The sequence below is a fragment of the Haemaphysalis longicornis genome, unplaced genomic scaffold (genome assembly GCF_048455015.1).
Source record: "Haemaphysalis longicornis isolate Haplotype H1 unplaced genomic scaffold, Haemaphysalis longicornis Haplotype H1 scaffold_5, whole genome shotgun sequence".
Classification (NCBI taxonomy): Eukaryota; Metazoa; Arthropoda; class Arachnida; order Ixodida; family Ixodidae; genus Haemaphysalis; species Haemaphysalis longicornis.
This window is the reverse complement of record NW_027526385.1, coordinates 61,030,511-61,052,884: the sequence shown is the minus strand read 5'-3', so window position 1 is coordinate 61,052,884 and position 22,374 is coordinate 61,030,511. Positions and strand designations below refer to the sequence as shown.

At 45.8% G+C, this 22,374-nt stretch overlaps 1 non-coding gene across 1 annotated transcript; it reads right to left on the bottom strand.

Moving 5' to 3' along the window:
* Nucleotides 1–500: 500 nt before the first annotated feature.
* Trnas-gga (transfer RNA serine (anticodon GGA)) lies at nucleotides 501–573 on the bottom strand. The gene has a single exon. It is a non-coding gene; the product is annotated as a tRNA-Ser (tRNA).
* Nucleotides 574–22,374: the final 21,801 nt, after the last annotated feature.

Below are 22,374 nucleotides of genomic sequence, written 5' to 3'. Positions count from 1 at the left end.
AATAAAACACGAGTTCCAGCAGTTTTTCATTACCACACACCTACGGCACGAGCACATGTTGTCACAATATTCGGGAGTTCCAAATCGTGCACAACTGCACCGTGGACTAGCTAATATTGACACGTAAGAGGTACCTGAGCAATTGTTATACCCATAGGAGTAATTAGTATAGCAGAACGCCCTCGCATTGCCGGGAACGACCGCAAGTGTGTGTGCATATATATATATATATATATATATAAATATATATATATATATATATATATATATATATATATATATATATATATATATATATATATATATATATATATATATATATATATATATATATATATATATATATATATATATATATATATATACATATATATATATAACACAGAAATAAGAGAATAAGAGTTTGCAGTCCAGAAAACCTCGGAAAGCACAGGGGAGGATGTGGTAGGTCATTGAGACAGATAAAGAATTCGAAAAGAAAGAAAGTGGAGAAAAAAATGCCCACCAGGTGGGATCCGCACCCACGACCTCCAGAATTCCGGTCTGGTGCGATAACCACTACGCTACCGGCGGGGCGATTTTCCCCTCCACTTTCTGGGGAATTCATGTTAAGGTATTTTTGTTTCCTGTGTTTGGGGGTGGTAGCCAGTGCCACTCGGACTACTCGGGGTGAAGGGGACCTTCTTTTTAACCCCCGGGCCGTGAATCGAGTGTCTACGCCATGTCAAGAGTGGTCGACCAGCGTTGAACACTCTTAAGCTTCCTATGGCACCAAAACTGCCAGAACCGAGGCCATCGCTATGCATTTAGCGAATCAAAATGGGAAATCAGGGGCTCGTTGAAATTAACACAGAAGTAAGGGTTGGCAGTCAAGAAAACCTCTGAAAGCAAAGGGGGGGATGTAATAGGTCATTGAAACAGATAAAGAATTTGGAAAGAAAGAAAGTGGAGAAAAAATGCCCGCGAGGTGGGATCCGAACCCACGACCTCCAGAATACCGGTCTGGTGCGATAAGCACTACGCTACCGGCGGGGCGATTTTCCCCTCCACTTTGTGGGGTATTTATGTTAAGGTATTTTTTGTTTCGTGCATTTGGGGGTGGTAGCCAGCGCCACTCGGACTACTGGGGGCAAACGCGGCCTTATTTTTAGCCCCAGGGCTGTTACCCGAGTGTCAGCGACATGTCGAGAGTGGTCGACCAGCGTTGAAGCCTCTTAACCTACCTTTGGCACCAAGACTGCCAAAACAGAGGCCCTCGCTATGCATGTAGCGAATCAGAAATGGGAAAATGAGGTGCTTGGTGAACTAAGACACAATAAGGATTGGCAATCAAGAAAACCTCGGAAAGCCAAGGGGGGAATGCGGTAAGTCATAGGAACAGATGAATTGTTTGAGTCAGAGAGAAAGTGGTGAAAAAATGCCCGCCGGGTGGGATCCGAACCCACGACCTCCAGAATACTGGTATATATATATATATATATATATATATATATATATATATATATATATATATATATATATATATATATAGCGAATCAGAATAGGAAATTATGGGCTAGTTTTAATAAGAGAGAAATAAGGGTTGGCAGTCAAGAAAACCTCGGAAAGCAAAGGGGAGGATGTGGTAGCTCATTGAAACAGACAAAGAATTTGGAAAGAAAGGGGAGAAAAAATGCTCGCCAGGTGGGATCCGAATCCACGACTTCCAGAATACCGGTCTGGTGCGATAAGTGCTACGCTACCAGCGGGGCGATTTTCCTCTCCACTTTCTGGGGTATTTATGTCAATGTAATTTTTTTTCAATGTCATTTTTTCCCCTCCACCCCAGAAAGTGGAGGGGAAAATCGCCCCTCCGGTAGCGTAGTGGTTATCGCACCATACCGGTATTCTAGAGGTGGTGGGTTCGGATCCCACCTGGCGGGCATTTTTTCTCCACTTTCTTTCTTTCCAAATTCTCTGTCTGTTTCAATCACCTACCACATCCTCCCCTTAGCTTTCCGAGGTTTTCTTATCTGCCAACCCTTATTTCTATATATTATATATATATATATATATATATATATATATACATATATATATATATATATATATATATATATATATATATATATATATATATATAGATTTATATGTGTGTGTGTGTGTTGTACCGTTGATTATGGACGCGATTGGAACAATTGGCAAGTCGTTTATGTAAGGACAACTCCGCGTTGGGGATGTTGGGCATGGTACACGCCCGCCGACGACAAGGCAGAAGCAGCGCTTGGCGCGCGAGTCAATCGAGCGCTGCGCTGGACAGAGCTAGCTTGGTACGTCAAACCTCTTGCTTCTCCGCCGCTTTAGCTACTCGCTAGTGGTTCAATAAATCACGCTTCAGTTTGTTTACAATCGTGGGCGCTACCATGTTCCAAGTATTCTTTTCTTGTCGATGGTCATATTCACCAGCCCAACGCAAAGTACTGGAGGCGTTGTTCGACTGTCTGGACGAGATTGGCGTCATTGCAGTGATTTAGAGGTTTGAAGACAGACTTTTCAATCCCGCTACTGACACACAGAGCGTCAATGTTTGTTATTTATTTTTTGTTTTCTTTTATTTCTTCTCTTTGTTTCTCTTTCTCGTGCCCTGTAATGTATGGGGCCTTTTCTTTCGCCCTCATGCTAGGCAGCATGTTGGTGTAGAAATTCCAGGAAACATCTTGCTTTATCTTCCACTAAAGAGCCTTCTCTCTCTATTTTCTTGTATCACACCATCTTCGAAGTTTCATTGCTGGACACACACACACTCAGACACACACACACACACACACACATATATATATATATATATACATACATATAACCTAATGACACTAATACGTGTAACGCATGTTCAGTTATTCTTTACTTTCATGGTTTGATTGTTGCCCGTGAAGTTGTACGTAATTAAAAAGTCCCGCTGGGTGTTATTACATGGGCACCTACAGGAGCCGTATGGTAATTGGCAATGCGTGGAACTTGTGTTTGATTGCAAATCGCCCAAAACAAATTGTACCAAGATGGTGGTCGCAACGGTCTACGAAGGTATGGGCAGGTTTATATCAATATGTATGAAGGGTACTATTCCCGCATAGTTTTCTGATAACAGCGGCTTGTACGGGGTGCGCGGGGTTGCAGAATGTCCCGACAGACTGCGAGCGCTATACGAACGTGGGAAAATTCAATTTACTTATACGTCCAAAAGGGTGTTACTATAAAAATTCCGCTGTCGTCTTTATACTAGTGTTAGGATAACATCCTGAAATAGGTTTTTCGACAACTTCATGGGCAGAATTTCCAAGCAAAAACGATATACCAACGGGCGCTATAATTATTGAGGAATCTGCAAAACCATGTCCCTATTGGGTGACTATTATGGAAAATATGTCGAATAGTATTTACATACCTTGGTAATTTACCAATATAGACAAGGGCAGCTCAAAATTTAAAATGGCCTGTGATAAAAACAATATCGGATACATTTTTTGCCCCCTTTTCACTCTCTTCGTGGAGTAATATTTAAAAAATTCAGCAATATAAAACTCCGACACCATAATCACAGAGTGCTGGTGAATTTGGAGCTGTTTAAGCGAGCGGATCATATAGGCGTTGACATCAGCTGGTAGATCTTATCAGCTCGTCAGGCGCGTGATTTCAAACAAACATTTTCGCCATCTCACGCCGTCACCAGACGAACTTCTTAACATTGGCATGTCATTTGTATGGGTAACATTGATAACAAAATATCAACTTGATACATGAATCGGTGAAACATTTATTGGAGGATGTTTAGAAAACACTCATTTTGTTCCTAAATGCAGAATCGCCCATATAGTGTTGGTTACAGCAAAACCCTAAAACTACTTGTTAGTTATTCTTTGTTACGTTTTTTTCGCGGCTATGGGTGCCTAAAAGCCCCGTAATTATAAAATGGCACATTAGGTTCTGGAACGCAGGATGAATAAATACTTACAGCTCCGTTTATTCGCATCATTTTTTTCTCACGCCAATCAGACTTTTCTGGAACGCGCGCGCGCCGGAAAAGCTCGATTTTACAATGGCAGAACAGCTGTAGAAAAGCCGTAGTCGTACAAAAGCTCTACCGGCCGTAGTAGCACTTCACGTCAGTTACAAAAACTGTGACGTGTTAAACAAGATAGAAAGCGCGCGCCAACAGCAACGCCGGCCGTTTCGATAAGTCACCGGAGCCCTGCGTCGGCGTTTATGTCGGAGCGTGGATAACGTCATGAGCTTGTTCGAATCCGCGGATGAGCTTTCTCGTCCGCCCAAGGATTAAAATTGATTTAAAATATTGTTACAGTGCAGTTGCTACGAAGGATATTGTCTTTGGGGTTTCTAATGTAAAGGGATTGACCAAGCCCCATGTGGTTTTTGGTGGTGACTGTGCCGGCCGCTTCCCGATCTGTTCGCCTGGCCCTTCACGGTCCACACAACAGTAAATAAACCCATTCCATCCATCAAGACCGTGTCACGTGGTGAGGTGCGGGGTAGCAACGTCCTGGACCTTGCGGACTCAGCGGAATCCTGCGTTCTCCGTCGGAGTAGGCGAATCGCTGGCTTGCCCTTGGACCCGGCTGACATGGCACCGCCCCGGAATGGTGAACACTTTTCCCCAGTGGTGGTCAACGGTTGGCACCACAAGGAACCACGCTCGTTCTCTGGGAACGATAACGACGATGTCGAGGATTGGCTCAAACACTACGAAAGGGTGAGCAAATACAATCGCTGGGACACAGCCGCTCAACTGGCCTATGTAGTGGTGTATCTCGTCGAAACAGCTTTGACCTGGTTTGAAAACAATGAAGCAAAGCTCACGACATGGGCGAGCTTCGTCGAGGAGCTGAGGAAATCTTTTGGCGACCCCATTTCCCGCCGCAAAAAGGCCGAGCAGACGCTGGCGCAGCGAGCACAGGTACCGTGCGAGACTTGTACAGCATACATACAAGAGATCCTTAAACTCTGCTGTCTTGTAAACCCGACCATGACTGAGGAGGACAAGGTGGGCCATTTGCTAAAAGGTATAGCGGAAGACGTATACCACTTCTTGATTGCAAAGGAAAACCTAGCCTCTGCAGCAGACGTGCCCAGCTACTGCCGCACATTTGAAGCTCTCAAGCTTCGGCGGATTTGCCCCAAATTTGGCCGTCTTCCAAACGTTCCCACTGTCGCTAGCGTAGACACTGGCCCATCTGAGGATATCGCATCCTTGGTTCGCCGCATTATACGGGAAGAACTAGGGTACCAAGCTCAAGCGTACACCGCCGGTCCGCCTGCCTATTCGGGGCCTCCTGCAAATTGCGTGTTCCACCAGTGCGCCGTTCACGAGCCTTGCCTTCAAGTACTAGCATCCAGACCACAACTCTGCTACACAGAGCCCTGCGGTACGTTTCCACAAGATGGCGTTCAGAGCTTCCGAGCGCCATCCCGGTGACTCGGCTATGAGAACGAATCCCGTAGAGTAGTCGCTGGCTACCCATGACAAGTCGAACCAGCCCGCTATCGGCAACAAGGCGACCAAGACCGCTATCGGGAACCACCTGTTTGCTATTTCTGTGGCGTCAGTGGGCACATCGCTCGCTTCTGTCGCCGTCGTCAGCAGCAAGCTCCGCGGCTCTTTGCTCCTTCTTCTCCCAACCGACGGGATGGCGCAATCCACCAGGATCCCCTTTTCCACTACCCGGCTCCGCTCACCAACCGCAATGCGTCTCCCGCCGTCCCTGACCGTAGCATCACACCACCGCTGCGCCAGGGCCGGTCGCCGTCGCCTCGCCGCCGGTCCGTGCCGCCGCCGCTGGGAAACTAGCTGGTGCGGCCGACAGGGGTGAGGTCGCGGAACGGTCGGTTTTACCAAATCCCCTGTCAGTAGTGATGGTAGAGAACAAGGTGTGTATTTGTGTCGATGGTGTGAACGCAACTGCTTTGGTGGATACTGGTGCTAGTGTGTCAGTGATGATCACGTCATTTAAAGATCGCCTTGGACATAAAGTTATGTTTGAGTGGGATGGAACTAGACATTTCCGTGGGGTTGGTGGTGAGCCTTTGCGGGTAGCTGGAATTATCTCGGCAGACGTTGTGCTTGGCGGAGACACTTTCAGGACTGAGTTTACCGTATTGGAGTACGCAACGCACGATGTCATTCTGGGTATCGACTTTTTGAAAGAATGTGGGCCAAAGTTAGATTGCGGTGCTGGAGAGATTTCATTGCGAAGTGTGTTGCCTGTCTGTATCGAGCAAGCCACCGAACAAGGCCGAGGAGTGAGTGTTACAGCGCAGTTGCTACGAAGGACATTGTCTTTGGGGTTTCTAATGGAAAGGGATTGACCAAGCCCCATGTGGTTTTTGGTAGAAGAGGAGGTTGAGGTGGTGAATGTGCCGGCCACTTCCCGACCTGTTCGCCTGGCCCTTCCCGTTCCACACAACTGTAAATAAACCCATTCCATCCATCAAGACCGTGTCAATATTGTAGCGATGGACTTAAGCAAGGAGCGAAAAAAACACGTTTATTAAGAGGGCGAACTTGTGCCGGCAAACACTCGCAAAACCACACCTAGGACAAGCAAGCTTGGACTACATCTTTCTCCTCGGTTGGTTCCCCAGTGAGAACATATCCATAAGAAGAAACAGCCCCTTTAGGCGGTCAGGGATTTTGCCCGCATGAACAAAGTCGTGGCAATTTGTTGTATTTAACGGTTACAGTTTACACTTTTGAGGGGATATCTCCATACACAAAGGAAGCTTTTTACATGGTTATCTGAGCTTTGGAACTTCGTGTAAGTACTCCATTTCACGGGACACATATATCAGTAAGAAGCGCTTCGATGTGGAAGGGTGAGCAGGTTAATCGCGAATTCACGAAAACAGAATTTCGCACTTTTCCCTCGGCTAGGAGCGGAATTTCCGAACATTCCGCCTTAGTGAGCCCCTACGCCATGCCACCAATGGGCTCCCGAAATTTCAAAACAAATGGTCTAGCAGTTTTGACTGGGCCTTGATTAGAAAGTTAGCGAGTCAGTCAATGTCGCACTTATCTTTAGTCTTTAGTTGCTCCAGGAATACGCACAAAGTAAAGGTACGGTCTTCGGAGACTTTATTTCAACTTTTCGACCGGAGACAGGTCTTCTTCAGGAATGAAAATTCTTCTTCAGTCTTTCATTCCTGAAGAAGGCCTGTTTGAGGTAGAAACGTTGAAATAGGCTCCGAAGAGTGTACTTTTCCTTTGTATATATTGAGAGACGGTGTTTCGGAAAAAGGCCTTTATTCGGTCGCCAAGCCCAGACCTTCGTCCACCATCGAAGCGAGGGGATGATGATGATCATTTACAGATGATAATGGCGATGGGTGCACGGATATGACTAACAGGGAAACACACCCCTTGGTGTCCACAGTGCGAGCGATGATGGTCATGTTGCGTCCGGGCACAATGTTCCGGCATTAACGTCCCTATGCTCACAAAATATATAAACATATATGCATATATATGTATATATCATATATATATATTACTAATTAAATATATATATATATATATATATATCGAAAGAAAGAGGAAGGGACAGAGAGGCAGAGGGTAGTGACCTTTGAAAATGGGGGGGAAGCGCAAGAGAAGAAAATTTTGAGCTGCCTGATTGCGTTGCCAGCACACGCTTCCCTGGCACACCTTGTGAAGGGGTAGGTATCCAATGGAAGGAAATGGAGTGAGAGTGAACAGGTTGGCGAGAACGCAGCAGAATGTGATAGCGAAGTTGGTTAAGAAAGGAAAATCAGAGTATATATTTGTGAGGAGCTACAGCTGGGATGAGCGAATCCAGGTTTGGGACACTTTCCTCAAAATTTATTGGGAGAAGTGGGGAGTGGGGCTGGTATTGTCGCGCCATGTGACCACGAGCAAGAGATTTGGGAAAGTCAAAAGTAAACTAGGTTGTACGGGGAAGTTCTTATCGCGAGGTGCCTACACGACGTCGAAAAATAACTTGAAAAAGAGCATAACTACAGCACTTGCACACATTAGAAACAGCAACATTCTTAGATAGGGGTTTTTCTGTGAACGAAGCCATTAAGTTTCGCGTCTCAGTTTAATTCGAACGTCTTTCAAGCGAACGTTCCTCTGCAAGAAACACACATGGCCAAGAAAATAAAAGAAAAGCAGCAGTCAAGGTAGTGATAATAATGAAATGCAGAGCGCGTAATTCGAACGTAGCCAGTTGCGATCACAGCAAGGCATTGCGACTTTTTTCTTCACTACTCATTTAGCATTATAATTTTCTAACAAAAAAAGAGTGGTCGCTCCCCTATTCTGTACTGAGATGTATTCATCCATAAACGAAGGAATAGGAAATGCTCCACAAAGTTTTGCGCCAACCATTTAAAGTAAACAAATTCCTTCTTTCTGCCAATTCAGTGGTTGTGCGGTATGTTGGGAGCCAGGCAAGGACGCAAGTTATCAATGTATGCTAAGGCAGAAAAAGCTAGATGCTAAAAGTAAAAGTACTACCAAAAAACGGAAGCAACTCAACGTCTAGTCTCTGAGACTCAAGGCAAACAAAGTTCGAAATGACGCATCAGAAAATTTACGGCTCTTAACGGGGGAGAGTAAAGGCATACTGTTGACATACTGAATGAAAACCAAATGACGGCAAGTAGTCGCGGGAGAGAAGCCGCGCAATTTTGAAACGCAGGATATTGATACTGTCACGAAGGTAGAGCGAACTCGAAGTTTCGGAGTTACAAAATTCATTTAACAAAACTAGGTTTAGTGACATTTGTAACTTCAATTAGCAAGGAAACGAAAAAATGGTAACAATAGAGACAGGTTACAGACAAATAAAAGAAGCTTGCTGTAACAATAGTTAATACCTTCAGTGAAGGAAGAAAAAAATTACAACGCCCAACGTGCATGACCTACTGAACCCAGAGAGTTTCGCTTGAACGGTACTTTTTAATGCGCTATTTTCCCATGTGGAATCCATTCTTTCGATGCTCTGTGGGAAAGTGCGCTCTAAGAAATGGCCCACATGGAGTTCAGCGCTATTAAAATTATTCCGAGGAACAATGCTAAGATAAGTGTTTTGGTCCCCGAGGCCTCAAGAATATCAGAGACAACTTAAAACTGGGCTAAAGGAAATACATAGTGAAAGATGCGGAAGTCCGCGGAAAAACTGTAGATCTCCTTCAATTCAGTGAAATGTCATAAGAGAAAAGCTTGCAAAATAGTTTTAGAATCTGTCAGATCTTTAAGGGTGTCCTTAGCCTTACAAACGGACACCATAAGTGAGAGTCACTGCAAGGGGTCGAGGCAAAAGATTAGTATGTATACAGTCCCATCAGCCTGTTCCCTTCTCCGTACAAGCTATGTATAAAAGGCGGCGCATGGTGGCTGAGTGGATTATCATTCTCAAGAAATAGTGTATTCGCTATTATAAAGCGAGTGACGCGAGAATACACTCTGTAAATCTGCCTACACCCAGCCTGGAGGCTGCCTAATTAAGCCCCTGTCTGCTCACTTGCACCAATTAACCCGTATGATTTGGATATCTTTAATTACAGCGACGACTCCCTGTTCGAGGATTACCACTGGGACCACTTCTTCTGGGGCCTCGGGTTCTTATGGGAGAAAAACGTGCAGAACATTGGCATGCTCAACGTTCATGGACCACGCGCCGATGAGAACCGTTTGATTGAAGTCGTGGAAGTTCTAGAGGTATGCGCACCACCCCCTCTTTAGTCACAGCCTCAAGAGCGTAGGCACGTACGCTGTTTGGGTTGCTGTGCTGTGCAAAACAAAACTGACTTTTATAAAGTGGCGAATAATTTCACTCTCTTACCATAGAGAGCCAGGAAGCTTTTTACAAACTACATGTAGGTGACAAATGTTTGAGGGAAGGTATACGAATATTGTGTTTCTTTGGAGCGTTAAGAGCGGTCCCTGCTTTAAGAAAGACAGACACACCTTTATTTTTACTGTCATAAGCTTTAAAAGTTCCCAGATAATTAACTAGTGTACTCGACTTGCGTAGCAAGGTGATGAAACTTTTAGGCTAGGTCAAAGTCACGTTTTGAACTGCAAATGGTCTCTATTACTGACTACCCTACTCAAGTTGCATATCCGTGTTCTGAGTCGCATATTCGTGCATTCCAAATCCTGTTGTGAGCATATCGCGACTATCCTGGTGGCCACGAGATAATAGCGAGGGAAGAGGCGTGGAGTATAGTGAGCTTTTTAAGGGCGAAGCTATTAGCAAATTGTAATTTTGTCGGTCCGCAGGAAAAAAATACCGAGATATTGCCGTGCTTGGTCACGTGAGCACTGGCCTCGGGGTGACCGCCCATCGTCCGCGCATGTTTTTTTCAATCCAAGCATGCCCACTTAGGGAGGTCAGCCCAGATTGCGGGGACCGCCTGGGAGTTACAAAAATCAACAAAATGCCGACCGCTCGTGTGCGCGGATCTAGAGGCGACTACCCGGCGTCCCCGGCGCACATTTGTCAGTCCAAGAATCTTGCTTGGTAATCGTGGGAACCTTTGCTAGGAACGAGAAAAACACGTAAAAGCGTACGCCCCGTCAAGGTGATACCCAAGGATTATCACTAAAAAAAAAATCAAAGTTCGCACTTATAGTAACGATTGTGGAGTAAACTTCCTTGCGACAGCAAACAAGAAGCAAATAGGCTGCAATTGTGGCCTGAAACCTTCGTGATTATCGTTGAGGTTGCGTGCAGGTTCGCTACCTATGAGTCTTTTGCGTGGGTGTGGTGAGCCTCTCTCAATTTTTCTTTTTTGTTGTTGTTGCTGTTGGAAATGCCTAGCCATATAAGCTTCGTTAAAGGGACACCGAAGGCAAATAACAAAGTGGGCTCATACGAAAAATTTATTGCCCCGAAGGCCTCTCAGCGTTTATTCGGCGGCGAAAGATGCTTTAATTCCCTAGGAATTAGTAATTGAAAAACGCATTTCATTCTTCGCCCCATTTCATGACTTTTCTCGTCGCGTTCACGGTTGCCGTGAACGAGTGAGACAGCGGTGCGGTCTAGCAGGGAACGAGAAACCTACCCAGCGAATCTTCGCCGCAGGAGCCACTGGTCGTGTACTCGGTGTATATGACAAAACAACTTACCCGGACCACACTCATGTTACCTGCCACTCTCTGTGCGTCAATCTTGGTGTCGAACGGGGCGTGAGGTGGTGGGTAAACAATGTCGATGTGCTGCCCGACCTTTTACTTTTCCTACAAAACATCTAGCGGACAGCGCAACCGCAGCGAGGACGACAGCATGGTTCTTCTTTTGATTTGCATTTTCCTTATGGATAGTCGTGTTTTAGTCGCTTCGATGCACTCGGCTTAACAACGTGACGCCATCTGTTAATTTACCTTCTAACAGCATGCAACGCTTACTTTTTTCCATCGCGATGTAGTAAGCTTTATTGCGTCATCTGTTGAATGTTTGGCGAAGAGATTTGCCTATTGGCCCATCTGCCATAGTAGGAGGGCAAAAACCACTATAAACAAACGCCTCGGCGCCAGTGTGTAGAGTGTGAATTCGTGCACACCCTACATACTCGGGGGAAGGGGGCTGAATCACCACTAGTGATAATTAGAAAGTAGAAAGAAGAGTTCCACCTGACGCACCTGGCCGTCGAATCCCATCGCGAAGCGAACGCGACCGCAACAAACACACAGCTTGGGCCGCCGCTGGCCTGGGTGAAAAACTTTCTTCGGGCAGACAGCGCTATGTAAGTGAGGAAAACAAGTGTTCTATCAGATGCAAATTACCGTCCACAGAAGCTTGATCAGATCCTACCGCGTTAACCAGTTTTTGCTATTCTGGGGCTCGGGAATCCATCTAGGTAGCGTTACTGGTGACCGGAGACGTTGTACAAGAGACCGATGCTTGCTGGTGCAGGAGAAAAAACTTTATACACGTATTTACGTGATGAGTACAAGTTTCGATGCTCTGCTCAAACAGCAGCAGCAACTGAAACTCTAACGGCAACACCAACAGCAATCCCAAGAGCAACAATCGGCGGCTCGAAACACCCCTTTTTGTTCAAGGAAAAGTCTCTGAAATTCCCCTGCGGAATTCAACTCCCAAATGTCTGGTCAAATCACAGACCCACAATCTCACGCACGTCGTCACCGACGTCGCGTGAAGCCGTTCTGGCTTCTTTCCCACGCGAACACGGGAGAGAGGAGGCGGTGATGCTGCCGATACGAGAAGACCTTTTATCCAAATACCACGCGCGCCGGGGGGCTTGACTCACGATGCTCACCGATTGCAGATGTCGTGGCCCGCGATTTCGAAGTCGTTTCTGCTGTGTTATAAGAATCGCCCGTGCCGGCATGGCTCAGGGAGTCGCGTGCGCGGACGCGCCTGCTAGTTTCTGCTGAAGTCACTCAGAGGACAAGAGTCGCGGTTTCCGCAGTGTAGATGAACCACCGTATTCAATGCGGATTGACATGTTGCACGAGCCTATACCGAAGTACGCGTGAATTAGCTCCGAGGTCCTTGGTCGGGTGCGCTGGATCCGCAGCCGGTCACAAGAACACGCGGAAGGCCGACGCGATACTTGGCGCCATGATGTAAATAAGTCGGTAACAGACACGTAACTTCGCCGAACCTAAAATAACCTTCACAACCCCCACCGGCGCCCCGGTTTGGCAACTTGCTAATGCCGGCACGGATGGAATTCCACCTGTATAATTATCATTATTTATAACTGATAAAAGTGAACGCGCACAGAAAGATTTTGTGTTTCTTTGAGACACTTTGTGTGTCTTTCCCGCTCTGTTGTTCGTTGCAGGACTTTCGGCACATCCGCTCAGTTGCCCTTAACGTAATGTCCGCTGGGCGGCCGATAGCCTCGTTTTTAGATTATTTACGCAAGTATTTTCTATGTACTCACCAAAAGGCTGGTATAATCGTTTTAAGCGGATGCAAGTGTTATTATACTAACTGGGCTTTTGTCTTCAGTGTCCCTTTAGTGCGCTGAAGCGCCGCATGATTGCTGAAAGAGGTTTGCTATTATAGGAGATCAAAGCATGACCTGTTTAATTAGAGGGTGCATGAAGAAAAAATATGACTTTTGTTAATTAAAAAGTCTGATTCGTCCGCGTAATCATTATAAATTTTTTATCGCAAACATTGGAATAATAACTGAGATAATGAAGAACAAAATAAGCAATGGATCCACGTTTAGGCGATTTTCAAAAAATCAAATCAAACTTCATTTCCGAATTGGTTGCAATGTTGTAGCCTGTCTGGCAAAACGCTTTAACAGCAGCTTGACTGGGAGAGAAAGCCGTGATAGTAGAGCAAACAACGGCACATGACGGAACTTTGAACTTCTCGTAAAACTCTGCAGTACAAAAATTGAGAAAAAAAAATTCGTTTCGTTACTGAGATCACATAAACAACTACCATGCCTAGAATCTTGAGACAGAATCTCGTCTGCATGACTGGTTGTTTGTGGCGTCCTCAGACGACATTTGCAGCAAAGCGACAAGATACACCATGGCCGTTTCTTGGGGTGTGAATCTTATGAAGATGTTTGGAGGCAAACCTTTAGAGTAACGCACCCATAAACTAGTGCGTCTGCAAGGATGATCTACGCATATAGCCAAAACTACGGAATTACACAGCTGCTTAGAAAGCGATGAGCATCCCTTCATTGATCGTTTCAGAGTGAGCGGGGATTTCAGCGATTGTTCAATAGCTCAACGTCTCCGTTGTGCCCCGTATCTAGCGTCGCGTTTCCGACCGATTCCGTAGCACTGGTGCTTCGCTAGCTCGAGTGCAGCAAGCAGCCGCGGCTTCAGCCTTTTAGGAGCGAACCAAATTAGCACCTCGCTCTGTACGCGGCTTGGTGTCTGTGTACATTGTTGCACATGCGGGAGCACCGTTGGATTGGATTGAACTGAATTTTATTGCATTGTATTGGAGTGGATTGGATTGAATTGGAATGGATTAGACTGAATTGGAGTGGATTGAATTGGATTCAATTGGAATGGATTGAAATGGATTCGATTGGATTAAAACGGATAGGAATAAATTGAATTTTAATGGATTATACTGCACTGCAATTGCATATACTGTACAAACGCGTTGTCACTCATTTACATGCTTGAGTGGGCAATGCTACGGTAATTTGCGGTAAAAACGATCCCCAGTGCGTGCTTTGCCCACTCGTCATGATTTACTTCGTGGAGATGCATGAATTTTTTTCCTTTTTGCTTTGGTGAAAGCACCTGAACCTCCTCTCGGTCCACAATGCAGGAGTAATGACTTCGAAATTCGCGTCTGTGTCGCAATCTATGCCACCGTTCAATTTGTATCATATTTCAAAGCGGTGGCTAGTCACCTCGCCACCACAAATAAACATAGAGGCTTAAGCCGATTGGGCTCCACATCAGTCGATGCCGCTGTCAGCTATTCTTATTAACCAGCTGCGATGCTGCAAACATATTTTTAATAATTATGTTCCACTCTCTAGCAGCCTTCGCCTCTCCATTGAGAAAGACTGGCCTATTAACGGTGTAGCTGTTCTACCGCGGCCCGTGACGACAGTCTCGGCTGGTATCGTGTCGCGCTTTCTCTGAACAGATTTCTCGCCGCGGAACTACCGGTTCTCAGTATAGAAAAAAACTGTGATTGATTCCTATGTCATAGGAATCGCTTAAACACGAAAGGGAAATGTACAGCAAAATCTGCAGCTTAACATGATTTTTGGGTAGGCGGCTGTCTTGTGGGTGTGCTTGGCGAGCGACGTGCTGCTGGCGGGTTGCTTCGGCAAAGGTGTGCTGGTATCATCTCCGTGACAGATATGACGTCAGTGAAATCTTGGTGTATCCTGGCAAAAAAACCCTTTTGTGTTAAAATATAAAACCCGAAAGCGAAGAACCCTAATTATAATGTGCACTTTAGTGCTAAAGGTTTCTTCCCCGCAAGGAGGAGACTTTTACAGGCCGCTTGATTCATATTACTGGCGTAACTCCCGTGACGGTTATGATGTCATGAAAATGTTTGTGTAGCCCGGAATGAAACACTCTCGTGTTAAAAAAATTGTTAACAAAGTAATGCGCAATGTGAAATTCTAGCGCACGGCTACCTGGAGTCTTCTGGACGACTGCAGGAAGTCAGAGCTTCATCAGTGAGCGCACCACAGTGGGCTATATATGGCGTTATTTCGCAGCGCGGTGCCTTCGCCGAGCATGTCTCGCGTGGCCTAGGCTTGCATCCCTTCCCTTCACACTTTCCTATTGCTGTTGTCACCCGCCTTCGTGCTTTCTCTATCTAGTATTTTTGGCTTCCACTTTGTTCGTTCGGTTATAAAGAAGCAGACGGCGACCCAAAACCACAAAAGCGGGCGGTTAGGAGGTACTCTCTAAAACAAGTCCTAATGCCATCATATTTTAGTCAAACACGTCTTATGTAGCCCCGGAAACAATGGCTTCCGCAGAATACTATTGCATATAGAGGTGACGCCGAATTCAAATTATCGATGTCAGCTTGGTTTTTTTAAGCTGGCTTTCCCACATAGAACTGTAAATTAAAGCATGGCTGCCTAATGCGGGACTATGATTAAAGAAAACGCCTGTAACTCTTGTGTTATAAAAAGCATCACAAAACAAACTACAAGGCAGACATCAAGAAACATCAAGAAACAAAAACTAAAAAAAAGATCGCGCTGTCCCAGCAGATGGAACGCAAAGGCGGGAAAATTGAATGTCACCTAATACACCTGCGAAATATTTCATAATGAGTGGAGGCAGAGGGATGAGAAAGAGTGTGAGCCGCTAAGGCGACTCTACAATTACGCTCAGTTTCATTACCTTGTCATAAATGCTTAGTTCACAGTGAAATTGTACAATTTACAGAATCAGTGCTGCAGTCAATATATGGTTAGCTTCTGATGGAGTATCGTTACAGAAAACGGCTGTAACTGTTGTTTTGGCGGAGATATCCGGAAAAAAAACTGTCTGGGAATTTGCCGCTTAGACGGCTATGGCATTACATACGGCAGATTCGCAGGTAATCTTCCTTTATAGAGTGAAAGAGCACTAACTTTTTCTTCTGCAACGTTTTTCCAATCGTTATAACTTTGCTGTGCGAATGTCTTTCAAAAACGGGCCGCATTCAGCGAGTGTTTCCGAAGCCCAGCTTTCTGACACCGTCACCATTCTCGCCATGCTGCGCAGGCATGGGAACGTGACATGGCTTCACCGGCCCTATGTGAGACCTTTTTACCAATGCCCACCGACAGCAGCACCCACATATTGCAGACCGCATGCAGAAATTGTCTCCCGCGTGATACCATTTTCTTCTCGTGTTCATTTTATGGTGACGCAGGACATACATGCAACTCTTAGAGTGACATGCCCACGGATTTAAGTAATGGCTTTCGCCGCCGTAAAGGTTCACGCTGCCAATGTTGGTTCTTCGTTTCAGGCTGCCTACCTTGCCACTTCGAACTACTTCTTCGACAGGCACGTTAAAACCGTCGTCGGCTTGGCCATACACTACAACTACAATTTAAGCGCCATCACGCTTGCTCTGTAAGTATACATGTTTTTGGAGAATTGGATATTTTTACGTGAGTACAGTCTGGCATACATTTGCTTCTGAAACAATTGAGCAAGAAATTCCTAATCGAACAAAGCACCTTCCTTCCTCATTCCCATCGCAAGGATTTTATGTCGCAAACACCTGCTAAAGCATCAAATGTTTCCGCCCCGATGAAGCACAAAACAAGCGAGGCAGCGGTAATGTACAGTTATATAGAAGCAACCGAATACAACGCCAGCACGTATATTAAGGTCTCTGTGCTTTTTCGAACACCCGTGTTCAATGCTGTTCCGGAACACTGTGCAAAATATTTCTTCATGGGACCCGAGATTAGTATTGACGCTCTGTTGAAGAACAGCATATTTCCGTTTCTGCGGCACCTCAATGGTGGCGCTAAACGAGCCGCCCGTGCGCGGCTGCCGCACTACCCCTCGCATTGCAGCACAGCCGCCAGCGTAGACGAGTACCGCCATCCAGCGGCAGCCTGAGAAGACGCTCCTACGCGAGATTTTCGTACACTTGTTACCACTGACTTTAGCCAAAATAAGCGTTCCTGTGTTTTCATAACGCAGCGAAAGCACGCAAGCGGCCATAATGAAGCTGGCTATGCGCACAGTACTGTATAGAGGTCAGAGAATTATCTAGTCGAGCATTGAGCGGGGTATTGTACCGGAAGCACAAGGAGCTTGTTGGAGTTCGGAATCTCCGCATGGTTTATCAACTGGGCTCCCTTCACATTGCTTCTACCTTCATTTTTTCTTCTATGTTCCAACGTGACCATGCAAAAATTTTCCGCTAAGTTTTTATAAACTTCCGAATGCATATTGCAAAATATTTGTCTGAAAAGTTTAACCAGTTCGCTGTGGAAACTGTTATCACTTTTACCACTTTGCGGTTAAGGTCGCGCGGTATTCCAAGAAGGCGGTGACACCTGTCTTCACGTTGTGGATATTTTCTTCCCTATGTTAGAAAAGCGACGCGGAAGGTCGTAGGGACAGTATATTCGTGTTCCCGGTGATCGAATCCACCGTAATAAAGCAACTAGAACGTTCACTGCAGGGTCGCCCGAAGTGTTCCCGCTTCCAACACAGCGTTGGAAGGAATTCATGATTGGTGCGCGAATTGGAAAATGAAAATTAACCTCGATAAAACAGTTTTCGCAAGAATAACTAACAAAACTAAAAATGCCCTCTTCTTTGATTATGAGCTCAATGGAAAACGTTTAAAGCGAGTTACCCACTTCAAATATCTAGGAGTCACAATAGCCGACGATTTAAATTGGAAGTTGCACATAAGTAATGTATGCTCTTCCGCAGAAAGAAAATTGTGGTTTTTAAGAAGGATACTTAGACTAGCCTCCATGAAAGCTAAGTTAACGGCGTATACACCCTTTGTACGGCCTGTGTTAGAGTACGGCAGCATAGTGTGGGACCCGTCACAAAAATACCAAGTTGATCAGCTCGAAAGGATACAAAGAAGAGCAGCAAGGTTCATTAAGTCCGACTATCGATCATCAGAGTCTGTTTCCGAAATGTTGCACAAGCTCAAACTCCCTAATCTTTCCCAGCGACGTAGACTGGCACGACTAAAGTTTCTATATCTAATGCACCATAAGTACTTTAATTTTAGCTCTGAGCTGTACTTAAAGCCGCGGTCCTCGCGAATAGTAAGAAGTAGTCATGAAGGTCAATTTATGCCGATAATGACACGCATAAACGCTTACAAATACTCTTTCCTTCCTAAAACAATAGAATAATGGAACCTTTTGCCGCAAGAAACTGAAAATGCAGGAACCCTAAATCAATTCGAAAAATCTGTGTTAAACCATTTCTCACTCGAAACTCAACAGTTTTAAAGTTCACCTTCCAGTCCTCTGCTCCCCAGAATGGACGGAATTTCACCGTACTTTGCTTCGTAGCGTAAGTGTGAGCCTTGATATTTTTTTTCTTGTCTGTGAATCTTAAAAACTAGGTAACGTCTGTGCATACGGATACTCTAAATGTACACTTAAACGGGTGACTATCGATGAGTACCTTGAAGTGTTTTCTTGTTTTCGTAGTCTTGCAGGTTGGCAGCACTGTCTCCGCGTAAAGGGCGGGACCATATATGACATTATTATGAGTATTGTTGATCAGTTATTGGCGCATGAAGAACTGTGTGTTTCTAAATGTCGATGTGTGCTTTTTTTCTTCAATGTATGTGTTTTCGAAGTGGGTGTTTTGAAGTGTTACTTATTGTCAGCTACATATCCCAGCGTTTTTTTATTTTTTTCCAACCCTGTATCGGCCCTCACGGGCTAACAGTATGAATAAATAAATAAAAAATAAAAAATAAATAAATAATAAAGAAATTTTCAACACCACTGTTGACATTGTAATTCAGCTTGCATGTGTAAGTGTTTGCGAGTGGGATGTAAAGTGTGAGAAAAAACGGTAAATCCGGTTTTCAGGGGATTTGCGTTGAGAGAAAAAAATTGGCGGAAAGAAAGGTTACCTTAGAGAAGGTTCTTCATGGTTCTGAGGGTAAGGGGGGCGACAGTGTTTGCTAGTTGCTAGTAGCGCTGCATGGCTTTCAGCTCGAGCCTACGAAGCGTAAAAAGGGTGACGTCTGGTACGGCGGGCGTACAGCGCCATACGAAAATGCCTGCGTACTGCGGGAAAGCGAAAGAAAAGCAGGGCACACCTCAAAACGGCAACGCACAGCTACCTACAATGACATTTGCACGTCGTGCTTTCTGTACTGCAGGGATCGCTTCAACCTGTCCCTGTTGATCTTCCTGACGCACGTCTCCTTTCCGGAGTACACCCGACCGGACTGCCGGATCTTACCAGCGTCGATGCTCAACTTTCCCGAGAACACTTCTCGCGACGACTTCAAATACGGAATGTCAATTGTAGGATAATTTCTGTTTTCATAGTTGCTGCGAAACGCGCACCATATCAGATAGAATGCACAATAACCCTTACTAACATCGCATGGTGGTAGACAACAACCACTGACTCGCTTGGTTGCGCAGAAAATTCGTTGTATATCAGAGATTGTTCCCCCATTTGCGTCGCGCCATAATTTTCCCCACCCGTGTGGCACCACGTGGCGCGAGTTTTGCGCCCGCTACAGCAACGGACAACAAAGTTTTCAAAAATGTCTAGTATCTATGCCGGTCCTGGTGCCTGATGGGTGGTTACCTCATCCCTCTGCCTTGAGGGATAGGCGAATTTCGAGCCGCTAGAGTAGGACGTTGTAAGGAACACGCGTGGAAAAAATCTGTAACAGCGGGTGGTTTTTGTTCAGTGTAAATACTGATGTTCTTCCGTAAGGTCATAAGGGAGGAGAAATACGCATAAACTGAAATGTGTTGCACCAAAACACTACACCACAAAGGAGCACACGAAAAAAAAAACAAAGAGGGCTAGAACTTCGTAGGAATCTGAAGGAGCAAGCTTGTTGACCTAATCTGACTTTCTTAGCATCTTTGTGGCAGGGCCCATCTTCACTTGACCAGGCCCCTACACAGCACCCTCCAAAACTTCTTTTTGCGTATTGCACGTATTGCATGTGGGGCGGTATCCTTCCCTTCTCCGACGCTGGTTTCCCTTTCCCGGCTCACGCTCAGTCACCCTTTCTCGAAACACTCTCCGACCCTCCCCCGGTGTTGGCGTGTCACGTTTCTCCTCGCGTAATCCAAGGATTGGCTTCATGTTTACTGTACCTGACCATTTTCTGTACCTCACATGGCGTTTCATGTGCCTCAAAACATTGATATGTGAGGTGTTCACCTTGATACTCGGGTAAAGCAAGCACTGGCAAGACGGGCGTATCAATCAAATGCAGACTTTATGTAACGGACATATCGCAAAAATGTTAGCGTCAAATAAATAGGAAGATAAAAAGCAGTCCATTCTGAGTTATGACCAGCACCTACCCATCGTTCGCCACTTGCGTTAGCAGAGATGAGGAACCTTTAGAGGTTACTTCAATCAAATTTTATTTATATAGAGTCACGCGTGAGTTAAACAATCTGGTATCGTAAAGTATTTGCGTTTTTACAAATCCGGAGCAAAAATTCTGAACCCTTTCGCTGCCGGTTACCAGGGTGAACGCGAATCTTGGCCAACCCCGTGAAAGCGTACACCAGTCTCATGCGAAATTCCTATAAACCAAATTCCAAGTTCTTCCTTGCCGAACACTTAAGCGGCCCCATGGCATTCCAATTCATAACATTCAGAAGTCCCTCCCTTAACACGCACCCGTACACGAGCACGCTCCCGTTGTCGTTCAGGGCTGCGTGCTCTTCGATGGAGCGGACTAAGAGCGGACTACCCATGGCGCAGTTCCCTTGAACTGGCGAGAATCGAGGCGTGCGCCAAGTTAGCTTGCCTTTCTCTTATCCAGAGACAGGCAACTTCTGTGATTGGTGACCGTATTTTAGCGGGCACGCCACTTGTGGGAGATGGGCATTTTAGGGCCACCAGCTGCGCGTGAGAGTGAATTTTCGGCCGCCAATCGCTCGTAAGGAGGAAGGGCAAGGGTTTAAGGAAGAAGTTTCGCCTCTTAATCCCAACAGCTACATAGACGGTGACACGAGTCAGTCAATGCAAGCTACACTTGAAAAACAACTCGAGCCCTGGCACCCCGGGAAGCCGGAACTACAGTGGAGCTGATTGTCTGGTTCGATTTGCTGTGTAGAGGTTTAGCAAAAATGGCTATTTGCTACGTTGAATTATAAGGACAGTGCCACAACCTCTACGCAACAGACTAACAAGGCGCACTGTTGTTTTATATTGGCAGCGATGTTTTATTAAGTGCGGAGCACTTTAGTGCCCGGTGTGTTGGTGGCCGCCAAAGAACACACGGGACTGCGCAACGGCAGAGGTAGAGATACGCCGCTTGTGCGAAGCAGTCTACTAGACCCAGGTGAAAAGAGGCGGCAGTGGTGGAGACGGTGTGAAGTGGGGCCGCAATCATACTCCTCTCGTAGATGACCATCACTAACTGCTTAACATAGAATGCGAACACACGTCACCGCGTAAACTGAAGCGGGCAGGAGATGAAGTCGCCACCTGCCGACGAGCAGTGTAGGCTGCCAGCAAGAGTAACTTCGTAATGCCCACTAGGTGGCGAACCAGGTCGCTGAGTTTCTACCGAGTTTGCACAGCAAACAATACACGAAAGCATTCGAACAAGCTGAGAAAAACACTAAAGTGCCACGAGAGCAACTTTTTTTGAAGGCGATCTGATTGTACATCGGCGATACAAATAAGGCAGCTGTGCATCGCCACCCGGTTACAAAGGAGAGGCCACTAAACAAAATCAGCATCCTTATCAGCACGCTGTCTTGAGAAGTTGCAAGTCATGCACGTGGGAAAGACCACACATACTGGTTTGCAGAATGTTACCTAATCGGAAGCAAATGCGCAATAGCTAAACGTAAATTCCTCGCCCATTGTGCGCGAAACATGCCGCCCACATCTGACTACTCCACCTGTGCACGTGACACACGGCGGTGTTTTTCCCTTCTCTCCTGCTCAGGACGAAGTTGCCAGGATCGTGCAATCTCTTCGCAAAAGCACCGATGTACAGATGGCCATATCATTCACAATGAGAGCTCGAAGCTGCACGCCACAAGATAAAACTTCTGACGATCAGTTATTCCAGCCGTGCGAGAACCACACCATAACAAAATTTCAATGGCCCGACAATTCGCCATTGCTCGTAAGTATAAAACCAGTTCCCTTCGAAACGCATTGAAAGACTCAGATAAAACGTTCGGCACCCAAAGCGT